Below are 12,646 nucleotides of genomic sequence, written 5' to 3' on the forward strand. Positions count from 1 at the left end.
CATGCATTTTATCTGACTGCTTTCTAGTTATATATGCATGAATATTGTTGGAATAGAGATTAGCACCTAGGACTCTCAGACTCTTGGCTCTGTTTTGGTTTAACCCCAGCCATCAATCACACAACTTCTCTCTCTCCCATGCCCTTCCTGGTGTGATGGGTAGGAGAAGCAGAAAAAAGGTAAACCCCATGGATTGAGGTAAGTATCATTTAAGAATTCAAATAAATTTAAATATTACAACAACAATAACAAAAACAATGGTACTACTAATAAACATGATAATGATAACAATCATAAGAATAAAAATGTTATTGAAAAGGAGAGAGAGGTAAATAAAACCCATGAGAAACAAGCGATGCACAACAGAATTGCTTACCACCCACTGACTGCTGCCTATCCCATCCCCAAACAGTGACCTATCCCTCCTGATTAACTCTCCCCACTTTATATACTGGGCATGACATTCTGTAGTATGGAATATCCCTGTGGCCAGTTTGGATCAGCTGTCCCGACCTTGGTGCCTTCTGGCTTCTTTCACACCTGCTCACTGGCAGAGCATGGGCAACTGAAAAAGTCCTAGAATCATAGAATGGTTTGGTTTGGAAAGAACCTTAAAGATCATCTAGTTCCAGACCTCCTGGCAGGTACATGTTCCATGAGACCAGGTTGCTCAAAGCCTCATCCAACCAGGGCTTGGTAATTTTTTTTTTTTTTTGCCTAAGAATTTACTATTGCAGAAGACTGAAAGATGAACCAAAAATGAACTGAAATGGAAACATTTTATTTCATTACTTAACCACAAAATTGTGTAGTTGAGCTATCAGAGGTGTTACAAAAACATATTATTACAAAATAAACTTAAAAAGTCCTAAACATTTTAAAGTTCTAGTGGTGGTGGCTGAAGAGGAATCTTTCTCATTGTAAACTTTTTTGCTTCAAATTGTTTCAACTCTTCAGATACTCTTTGGTGTAAATAACTCTCTACTGTTGTTTGTGACTGCAGAAGACATTGATGTGATGTTATGTCCTGAGGCACTGCTAGTCTGTCCAAATAAAGTACTGCTTGAACTTGAGGCAGTAGTTGCTACTGCTGCATAAAAAGGCTGTGAGCACAGTGTTGCTTGAAGAGTTCACCACAGAAGAATTGCCAGGCAAGGGCATCACTCCAAATGCAGGAAGATTACAGCCAGCAGAAATGCCCTCAGAAATTGGAGCAATTCCAAACAGTGATGCACTGACAAGACTGGAACTCACTGTAAGGGAGAAGCTGGTGGCACTGTTACTGTGGCTGTTCAGAGGAAAGTTTGGCAGCTCAAAGTTTGGTGTTTGTTGTCCTCCAAATCCAAAAGAAGGCAAGGGTTGAATGACTGTGTTCTTTAATTCAGATAGCAAAGCCGCTCTTATTGATGTGTTAAAAGCCTCCAAAGCTGAGGCAGCTGATTTTTCCATTGTCCATTTGGTTGGACAGAATTTATATAGTTCTGAATGTTATTGTTTGCTCTGCAGTTAAAACACTCCAGATGGAAGTGTTCTGGAGAGAAATCTGAAAAGCCTGAGACATTCGGCTTTTCTTTCACTGGTGAATGAGATGAAACTGTCCATTGTCCTGAAGATTCCCAGATTTCCATGTCTTTCACTACACATTCGAGAAGTCTCTTCTCTTCATCTTTATAGCCATCAGCAATATTTTGACTGTTCGTTAATGCAGAGAATCTGTTCTGCGAAAGTCCTTGACTTAGGGTAAACACTAAGCAACAACCAAAATATCAGTGTATTATCAACATTATTCTCATATTAAATCTAAAACCATAGCACTGTGCCAGCTACCAAGAAGAAAATTAACTCTATCCTAGCCAAAGCCAGGACACTCAGAGGGGTGTTACTTTACCCCAGTTCTCTGGGATTTATGTCACAGTATCATTCCTGACACGAAAATAGTGCCTGAATTGATGTACAGTGACTTAACTGAGGATAAGATTCATCTGTCCTAATGTTAATTGCTTTGAAATTACTTGTTGAGTAAGAAAGTGAGCTAGGCTCTTAAATGGTGGACTGAGAAAAACACAGAAAATTACTCAGCCCATTCTGAAACAGGAGACGCTGATGAAAGACTGAGCAGAAAGATACCTATATCAAAAAACATTCCTTTGAGTATGGAGGAAATGGAGAAGACTTGCTTACCAAAAGTGTTGAGCTTCTGGATAGCAGAAGTGGTGGGAGACAAATGGCACCCTAGGTTTGTTATAAATCAGAGTTTGGGTTCCCTATGAATGACACTGAGAGTTCCATAACGTGACTGATTTTGAAGAGCAGATGGGATGTCAAAGGAGCAGTCCAGTTCTATGAACATAAATTTGTCCAGTCTTTCTTCTGCATGTGTGAAAATTAAATTATTACCTAAGTATGGAAGAGTTACACACCGAAATAGTCTGAACAACATGGTAAACTGTAACTCTTTTGGTGTGTTTAAGGTAGCTGCAACTGAAAGCTCAGGTGGCTTTCAGAGATCTGAAAGAGCCTTCTGAAATGTTATCCTTTAATGTAAATTCAATATATAAATTTGAGGTGAAGAAAGCCATTATGTACATATTTTATTTATATTTCGCTTCTGCAGAAAGGTAGCAGAGTTTTAGGTTGGGACAGGCTGTGGCCTCAGGGGAAAATCTTCTTGTAGATATGCCCTGTACAGGCAAGGACAGAGCAGGTCAAGTGGTGAGCATATTGCATATGTGCCTCGCTTGGTGGAAAATTGGAAGTTTAATTGGGTTTTCCTCCTGCTGTTTTTTAACAATACTGTAGCTGTCACTATGCAGGGAACTTTGTGTATGAAAAATGTCAAAAGAAAATTAAGATAAGTGGCATCTTTGAGAGTTCTTTAGTGCTCAGGGCATAGATGGCAAATCTCAAAAGACTGTGGCAACAATAGAAATAATATGTAAAAAATAAGGTAGAAATTACCACACAATATAAGTTAGTTATATGCAAATCAGGGAGCATTAAACATGATTACACTAATATTTTTTAAGAAAGAAAACACAGAGCTCACAAAGAATGTTAGACTGCCTGTCCCAGAGGTGACAGAAATGCTTTTTAATTCCCACATGGCACTAGCAGAAGTAATTTAGGTTTCTGTACACTCTACTCATAGTGTGTCAATGCCAACCTCAGGGGTTCTCCAGGAGACTCAACACAGTGACATGAGCACTGGTCCAGGTCCACCAACAGATTCGGGTGCTGGAGGACTGAGTGTCTCTGTGTGTAGTCCAGCTTTAAAGTTCCCACTGCCACACAGGAATCCACAGCAGAGAACCTTACAGTGCCTGTCTTCTGCCCCCAAGGGGCTGGATGCCTCATGGTGAATTTACAGTCAGTACTTGGAGGGGAAAGTTGTCTCAAATCCCTATGAGGAACAGTGGGAAATAACCTTTTATCTCACATACTCATCCTTTCCTGGACTGACAGGCATCCATCCTGTGCCTCTGGGAAGGTGCTTCTTTCCAGACACACTGGAGTAAGTTGTTTTTCTTCTGATGTGGAACAATAGTCATCTCCTTTAAGACATAACTAGAGAAAGAGGCAGTGACTTCCTTTCATATAATCTTTGTAGTGTAATTCTGAGTGGGCAGAATACTCCACATGGGATGCAATTCAGTTCCCTTCTCCACCCGAAAAAATTCCAACCACCTCCCACCACCTAAGTGAGTGTCCCAGAAAGAAGGTATGCTCTGGCAAACGTTAAAGGGAAGAGAAGGAAGAGGGACGGAAGGAAAAGGGCTGCTATTCACATGTTTTTTAAAGTTTACTTAAAATTGAGTGGGACTGACTTAATTGTTAAGACGTTTCTGTAGGACAGGGGTGCTAGGAAAGAGCAAAACAGCTTGCCCAGCCCTAGGGGGTCCAGCCTTGGGCCAGCCAGCCACAGGTGAGAATTTTGCATGAAAGATGAAGTTCCTTCGCACTGTAGACTCATCTGCCCAAATTATTGGAAAACTTGTGAAATGCATCCAGTTCTTCACAGTCAAAAGATTGTCAGAATTAAATTTCTTCTTTGACAATCCTTCCATTTTTGTGGCAAACGTTACTTGGAGACATATGCTGGTTAGGTCTTTTCCATAAACTTTCTCCCCTTTTTTCTCAGTGTTTCTGCTGAAGCTTTTAGCTGTTCTTCCATTCATGGTGCTGCCTTTGATGTCTTTGATGTCTGTTTATTCCTGGTACCATGCAGTGTCACATAATCAGATTGCAATAGTGTCACTGAACAAATCCTTCCTTCCAAGCAGCAAATATATCATGCTGTTGGACCTGAATAAAGGTATGTTCTCTTTTGAAGGACCCATATTTCCAGTGTCATGTCTGGGCAGCTAATCCCATAAGGTAAGTTCCAGGAGTGATGAAAATAGCCCCAGATCATTTATTTTTTTCTGAAGCGCCGGCACCCTTTTATATAAAAAATAAATTTTTAAAGTCCAGTGTGAAAATACAGGAAGAGGTACTAAAGACAATAGTAGAGTTCACAACAATTGTTTTAACTTTTTTTATTGCTTTACTGTTTTGTGTTTATGTTTTTAACTAACTAGTGTGAATTTTTTCTTATTTAATGTTTAAATAGCTGCTATTTGTCTTTTGATAACTTTATGTCTTTGACTTATCCACGGTATAACTTACTGGTGTGATGGTGGGTATCATGAGCAACCATAACTCTGTGTTTTGCTCCAGAGAGCTGTTAAATAATGCCGAAGAAATAACACCATGATTTCACCCCACGTTCTGCACAAACTTTGGAATGTGTTTTGCAAGTTAGCTGCAAAGCACCTATGTCCTTGGGAAGCTCTATCATTCACAAAGTTCTCTGCAGTGGGTACAAACATGCAAGAGAAATGGATATCTGGATATGATATAAATTTTGTATGAAATTCACTTCTGTGTACAAGCCTAATGAGAAGTCTAAACACCACTTCTTGTCTGATTTTATGGAGAACTTGAGCTTTGCATTTGCTATGTGTTTGGAATTTTAAGTTTAGCTAAGTTAATACACCTACTGTGTGCTATATCACAGGAATGTTAAAATGCCAGGAATATTCTTCTGCTGATATCTCTCAGTGTCTGAATGTATGTTTATACTCATATGGTTCAGCCATTTGACTGATCTACTTACTAACAATTTTTTTTCTTTAAAAAAACTCCTATCATTGATTAAAATTGGAATTTTCCTTCCTTCTCTACCTTGTTCTCAGATAATGAGGCTGCATTTGGCAGGTGCTGACAGCTCATGTATCCTTTTCCAAATATCCCTGTTCAAATGTAACCACATTTTGGTTTAAGGGGACCTTTTACAAATACCTAGATTACCTGCTATTACTTTATATATGACCCCACAAAACAGTATACTAATTAATAGGTTTCTCTTTCCTTATTATCACGTTGCTTTCCTGAATATTTTTGTCCACTTACATATCAGCTAGAATGTCTATAAGGCAGGGACTAGTAATTTTTCTTAGGCAATGCACATCTTGAAATCTTTCTCTGTGACCGTATTTTTGTAGCTCTCAAAATAATAAGCATAATTTATAGTGCTTTTCTGTCTTGCAGTGTTGAGTTATTCCATCAGATCTCAATGCGAAAAGTTGCTTCAAAGGGAAGCTGCTGCTTATGAACATAGAAGTGTTGTCAACTTGTGAAGTAGTTTGACTCCTGAAGAAGGCGTTCCTGTTTAAAAATACTTACACCCTTTTGTAGTATTTTTTGATCTTATGTTGAAGATTTTAAATTGGCTTTTGGACCTGTGTTCTGCATTTTATAGAGCTGAATTAATTGTGAGTTTTATGTATTTTTTTTTTCTTGAAAGATCATTCAATTCCATTTTCTCCTTAGAAAAACGTCGTATGAGGCTCCTGTAAACCTAAGACAGAAAATGAAAACTTATAGTTAATAAAATGCATTTACTGTGTATGTAAGCTGTGACAGACTAAACTGAACTTCCCCCAGCACTGCTGTTATTATACACCATACATCTCTCACAGATATACAAGACTCAAGGGCAGTGGGGAAGAAAAGTTTTTCTGTAAATGCTAGTATGCAAGACTCCTTGTGCCTGAAGTGTGAAGTAGCCATGAGAAAATCTGATAAAAGAACTGTTGTGACTCAGCTGTACATTCAGTTGCTTCTCCCAGATCAACACTTGCAGTTGCAAAGGGTTTCTGTGAACAGATGTGCAACGGTTGTGTTCCAACCTACAGAGCTTTTATAGCAGGGGAAAGTAAAGAGAAGAACGGAAGAGAACGGAATCATAGAATGGCTTGGTCAGAATAGACCTTAAAGATCATCTTGTTCCAGCTCTCCTGCCATGGGCAGAAAAACCTTCCACTAGACCAAGTTGCTCAGAGACCCACTCAACCTGGCCTTGAACACTTCTGTGGATGGGGCATCCACAGATTCTTTGTGCAACCTCTGGCAGTGCCTCACCACCCTCACAGTAAAGAATTTCTTCCTAACATCTAATCTAAACCTACTTTCTTTCAGTTTAAAACCATCATCCCTTTTCCTATCACTACCCTACTGAAACCCTACTGAAGTCTTTCTCTGTCTTTCTTATAAGTCCCCTTTAAGTACTGAAAAGCCATAATAAGATTTCTCGGGAGCCTTTTCTCCTTCAGACTGAACGATCTCAACTCTGTTAACCTTTCCTCATAGGAGAGGTGTTCCATTGCTGACTTGTGCTTCAGTAATGACCACGAAAATGGATGTTTCTGTGATAGGAGATGGGCTTCTCCCACTTATCAGCTGAGATTTGTTTTAAGTTGCTTGAGCTGTTCTTAAGAACAGGGCTGCTGGTAACAATGCTCACTCTTACTAAAAGGAGGGTGTTCCAGTGTCACTTTGTCTTAGAGATGATAACTACTTATTTAGGTACTTACATCCTTTTTAATTCCTCAAACCTTCTTCAGACTTGATGTATCTCAACATTTTTCTGTCATCTGAAGACTTCCAGACAATCATCTTGTGATTGTTTACTAACAATTTAAATATACTAAGTAGTATTGCCCCTCTGCAGCTACCTGTAAATTTTCACCATTTGCATGCCTAAATTCTCTACCTTTGTATTTTGTAATCAGTTTCAAATCCCAGGACATGGGATTGACATTTAAGCCATCATTAATTAGTTTGCTTAGCAACCTTAAGAAGAAGGTAATGAAAATCCAAATAAATTATACCCTACCAACCTACTTTATCTATTTGTGGTATGTTAGTAGAGACATAATCTTCTCATGCAAAATCTCTTTGTCTCTATTACCTTCCCTCTGAAATACACAAATAGTAGAAGCCAGACCTTACATATCACTTAACTAATTTCATTGAAGCAGTGCTAATTTGCATAAATTGATGACTTGACCAGTCACATGCAAATCTAAGGACCTCATCAAGCAATCTTTTCTTGTGCAATTAGTCCTTAGCTGTGTGAGTAACCCCATTTAGGTTAGCAGTGAGATAGGATCAGAGATTTTGGCAGCTGGGTCTTTTGTGCTGACAGCAGTCACAAACAAGTACCCACATCTGGAGGAGCATTTGCTTAGATGAGACATCCCAGTACATGGTGTTGCTTCCCCAGTGCTGGTCAATGTGGTAACTCTGTGAACTCTCAGAATTTTCCAGGTTCGGTTGTTATCTGCCCATGCAGCAGAGGGATGAGATACTGAGAACAGGGGCTCTTTTCCACACCTTCAACTTTTCTCCTGTAGGTTTATTTCATCCAGTGTTCCTCATAAACAAAATGAGATTCCTCTTCCCAAATATCAGCAGCTGGGTAGCAGAAGTACCCTCTCAGTACCCTCTCAGTATTGAAGTGATATACAGAAAAGCTCTTACCCAACTGGCATCCCTGTGGGGGAGAAGACAGTTTTAGCCCATTAACCAATCTCAGTAATTATGATGGCATCTTCTCTGATCTCCCTCCCCACTTAAGTTATATTTATATAATTTTTTATTTTGAGGAAGGGGAAAAGGTAAAGTTACGGTTGATGTTATTTCATGTTTAGGTGGAGTTTCAGTGACTTTAATCATTAGGATATGTAGGGTAAGTTATGAAGAGTATTCTGTATTTTTGAGCTAATGAAGTAAAGTTCAGCTTTTGATTCCCACCTGGATCATTCTTTAGCTCAGTTCCCATTAGCTGCATTGTTTTCAATGGAGCATAACCACAACAATGCTGTGTTGCTCCATCCTTTGTTTCATATGTGCATTGATTTAGACATAGCATGACTGCAGGACCTTTGTGCTACTCCATCCTTCATTTCAGGTCTTCCTTAGAGCAATACACCAAGCTTCCTCAGTGTTCCTGCTCCTAAGGTGTGCAGACAGTTTGCCCCTGGTGAGCAATAACCAATGCATACGCTCCTTGCTGAACTTTATTTTTCAGTATCCCCACACATATATATATATATGAATATATATTTGTGCATTTATATACACTTTCCCCCCAACTCCAGATACTTGGGGGTGAACAGGACAAGAGATGAGCAGAACAATAACTCTGAGTCATTGATGCCTGGGTGGTGAGTGAGCTGGTTAATCAGCACAGTGGTTGTGTGCCTGGGCCATCAGAGGCAAGGAGTAGCCAGGCAGCTGAGGATGAGCACAACCCCACGTGGATTTCCTGAGGTGGCCCAATTAAAAATGCTTCGTATTGTACAACACTATATCGAATAAAAATATCCAAGTAGGCCTGTTTAAAGTCAGAAGTTTCTCAATAGATGATCATAAATACACCTGAAAGGATCACCATCTTATTTTTTAAACGGCCTAGATAAAACTGCCATTAGAGTTAATAGGTCTAGTCATAATGCTGCTAGAAACTATTACAAGTAAATAGAAGCAAATGCTCGTGACAAATATTTGGGGATGCTGAATTGTGAACTGAAATCATTTGTCAGCTTCATCATCAAAGCAATAGCCAATGTTGATATCTTGTGAAACAAAAAGTGTCATTGGAGAGAGATAATACTCTGTTTCTTTTTTGTAAGTGAGCACTGAAATGCTGGTGGTAAATTCAACCAAAGTATTTTGTGTGGTTTTAAAAGGATGGTTTAGTGCTTTCATTCCCTTCTACTGGCTCACTGTACAAATGGCAGCTTAAATACTTTCACAACTGCTGATGAGCAGAGGGCATATTCCCTGGAGTTTCTCAGGCTGGAAAAATCACAGCATGTGGCAGTATAAATATGACATGGAACATTTGCTGTTTGTACAGAGACCTGTGATAAACCCAGAGCAGAAACATAAATCTTCCTCCTTCATTTAAGACTATGCCTAAATAATATAGTCTAGTCTTCTAATTTAAATACAGTGGGGGTTTTTGGGGAGGGACCATCAAATTTACAGAAGAGTAAAAGTACTAACTGTTCTGAATTTTTTCTTTGTGCTGTTATCTTTCATCATAGAGATGGTTAGACCTTCTGGGATGGAGTATTTCTTATACTTAGGCACAAGATGCTATAAAAGATGAGGCTGTATAACTAATTATGTGTGGGCAAATAAGGTCTTTTTTTTCACTGCTCAGTATTAAAAAATCAAAATCCATTAAAGCATGAGACAGAAAACTCGATCAAGTTCATAGGTACTGAAAAAACCTCATATATATATGAGTACTTTTTTACCAGTAATAAAAATGAGAGATATGAACTAGAGCAAGTGATTTTGAATGAAGATACTGACATCTCAAGTTCAGCATGAGAGAACTACATTGAGCCCAAGGAACTAAGCTTAAAATTAATTCTTTTCCTTTGACATTCATTGGGCAAGTCTGAGGAACTGTCAGTATGAAATGACAACAGAACAGTTTTAGAAAATTCAGTGGAAAGAGAAGAGTCAAACTGATGACATCAGGTGGTATAAGATGAGTATGTACCTGTTGAACCTAGGGCTGAATTTGCTGAGCAATTAGTTGTACCTTCCAATCTACTGTTTAAAATGTTTTTTTCTTTTGCATGAATAGGAAGCCACAAATATAACACCGTTTTTTATCAAAGGGTTGCAGAGAGAATTCAGAGAACCACAAAATAGTACCTCTGACTTTTGTGTTGAACAAATCAGGAGAAGATGTAAAAAATGACAGAAAAGAGTAGAGAGGTGAAATATAACACAAGGGAGAAGAGTCAAAGGAGATTTCATAGGCTGAAGTCATTCCTCACAGATCTATTCTAGTTCTTTGAAGATTATGAGTAAGGGTGATGCAGTTAATAAACAAATTTAAAAAAACCCCAAACTTTAAACAATACTTTTAACCAAAGACTCTTGATGAGATTAAGATGTCATGGATTAATAATTGGTTACATGAAAGAAGCCACACGTAAATGATCTTTATTTCACAATAAAGAGGAGTGTGCCCAGCTCCAGCCTCTGTGCTGTTTAGTGTATTCATAAATGATCTGAGGAAGGTGTGAGTGATGTGGTGACAACTGCTACTTGATCAGACAAGATTTTCCAGAATAACCAAAACTCAGACTAACTGCAAAGAGCATGAGAAGGATTTCTTGATATTAATTGACTGTAAAATAGAAATGGTAGATGAAGTCTGGGGCCTAGATATTTTAAGTAATGGGAAACCTAGTCCCAAATATATGTATGAAATTATAATTGCCCTATTAGCTATAAAAATTTGTAGTTATTATACATAGTTTCCTGAAAACAAATAGTTATAATGACTATTGATAACTGAAAGGCAAATGGAATGTCAGAAGTTGTAAGGAAAGGAATAGAGGATAAAAAATATCTTTGCCACTGTTACATATATGGGGTGTTGAATAAGGAACTAATTTTTGATCCTTTTGTCTCAAGGACAATATGGTAGAACTAGAAAAGTCACAGAGAAGGACAACAAGGTTAACCAGAATTTTGAAATGGCTTCTGTACACAGATAGCTTAAATGAGTTACGGCTTTTAGCCTGAGAAAGAGACTACTGAGATGTACGTGGTGCAGTTTGGTTGAGGATGAGCATTCCCTGTCTCTCATAGCCTGTGCAGTATGGACAGTGCAATGGTGTGATTAGACATCTGGCTTAAAACAAACAAGAGGAAGTACTTTTCCACACAGCCTATAATACAGCTCAGGAACTCATTGCTGTATGATGTGTCAGATGTAAAAGCAGAAATGCAAATTGGATAGATTTGGAGAAGCAAGGCCATGGAGAACAAGCTCTGGCACAGAGCAGGTTCAAACACCTGCTTGCTGGGAAGATAGACAGTGGTCAGCAGGGCTCTCTCTCTATGTGCCATGTTTCCTGGCAGGAGCATCTGCTGATAGCCACAGCCAGAGACTGGTCACAGGAATGAACAGGCTTTTAGTTTGACTGAAGTGTATTAAGGTATTTATGCTTATATCCATTCTGTTCAATACATGGAGTTAATGCTGTTCTCCACTGCTGACTGAGTGACTAAAGGTTGGTCTGTGTCAGAGGACTCAGGCGGCTGCTGTGACTCAGACCTTCTGCCAGCAGGATGTTGTGGCTCTGCTGAGCTGCTGATCAGCCCTGCTTTCAGGCTTCCCCAACACTTGTGCTCTGTCCCTCTCTTGGACTTTGTTTTTGCCTCACAAGGCTTGATTTTCTTTGAAGGTGGGTTTTAACTTATGCTCTTTGTAAGGAACATAAGTACAAGGTGGTGGTGCCTTGAGAAGGCACATGGGCATGATTCCAGCACATCTGCTTGTTGGTCTCATAGCAAAAGGACTTGAGTAACTGTCTGGCATGCAGCGAGCAGTACAAGTTCTGCTATCAGGATCTTCCTCTGTCTGCTTGGTGTGGAGGAAGGAATGGTGTCCACTAATGAGGCAGGTGATTCATTATGGTATGAAACAGACTCACTTGGACTCCTTTGTAAATGACTTCTGGCTGTGCTTCCTGTTGGACAGGTGGAAGCTCCTTATTTGTATGCATTAATGACACGTGCTTATCGAAGAGTGATAATGTAAGGAACAAACAAGTGGCATTTCCAGTATTAATATGTAAATTACATCCTAAGAAGAAATGATCAGGCACTCCCGAAATACAGCAGCGAGCACTAATTGGGTTCCTTACCCTTCAATATGCTGTGCACTGTAGATAGCTCCTTTCCCTAAATGAGCATTTAAAGCTTTCATTTTGTCTGCTTCTTCATGCTTAAATATTCCAGATACATATTTTCCTAAGTGCGTTGCACTGTTTGCATATAATGTTTTATTGTACCTCATAGAAAGCTGACGTGACCAACGATTTGCTTGAACAGCCTTTGGGTGCTCTGATTCCCTAGAAATGTCTGTAGGCTATCCTTAGCTTGGGAACAGTAGGTAGAGTACTGAGGTGGATTTTCTTGTAAGAAACAATGCCAAATAATCCTCTTTAGCAAACATATCCCGCCTTATTTTGAAAACTGATTGGGGTTTTTTGTTTTGTTCCTCGTACATTTTTTTTCTGGAAATCTGTTCCAGAACTTCGATCTCCAGATGGTTGGAACTCTCATTTCTTAGGAACCATTTTCTTCATTTGCCAACACTGTCTGTGAATTTGGAAAGTTCTTCTCATGTGTTTTCTCCTTGAAGTATTTGTAGCACAGTTGTATCCTCTGTCTGGATGTGACATCTTTGCTTTTTTAAGCTGATTAAGTAATTTTGTCCCCT

The 12,646-nt window shown here is 39.0% G+C and overlaps 1 pseudogene; it reads right to left on the reverse strand.

Annotated features, from left to right (window-relative positions):
• Positions 1–829: 829 nt before the first annotated feature.
• LOC126640155 (nucleoporin NUP42-like) overlaps positions 830–12,646 on the reverse strand; it is a 177,639-nt pseudogene continuing 165,822 nt past the window's right edge.

This window comes from Myiozetetes cayanensis, unplaced genomic scaffold (assembly GCF_022539395.1).
Source record: "Myiozetetes cayanensis isolate MyiCay16 unplaced genomic scaffold, myiCay2020 scf2-11, whole genome shotgun sequence".
Classification (NCBI taxonomy): Eukaryota; Metazoa; Chordata; class Aves; order Passeriformes; family Tyrannidae; genus Myiozetetes; species Myiozetetes cayanensis.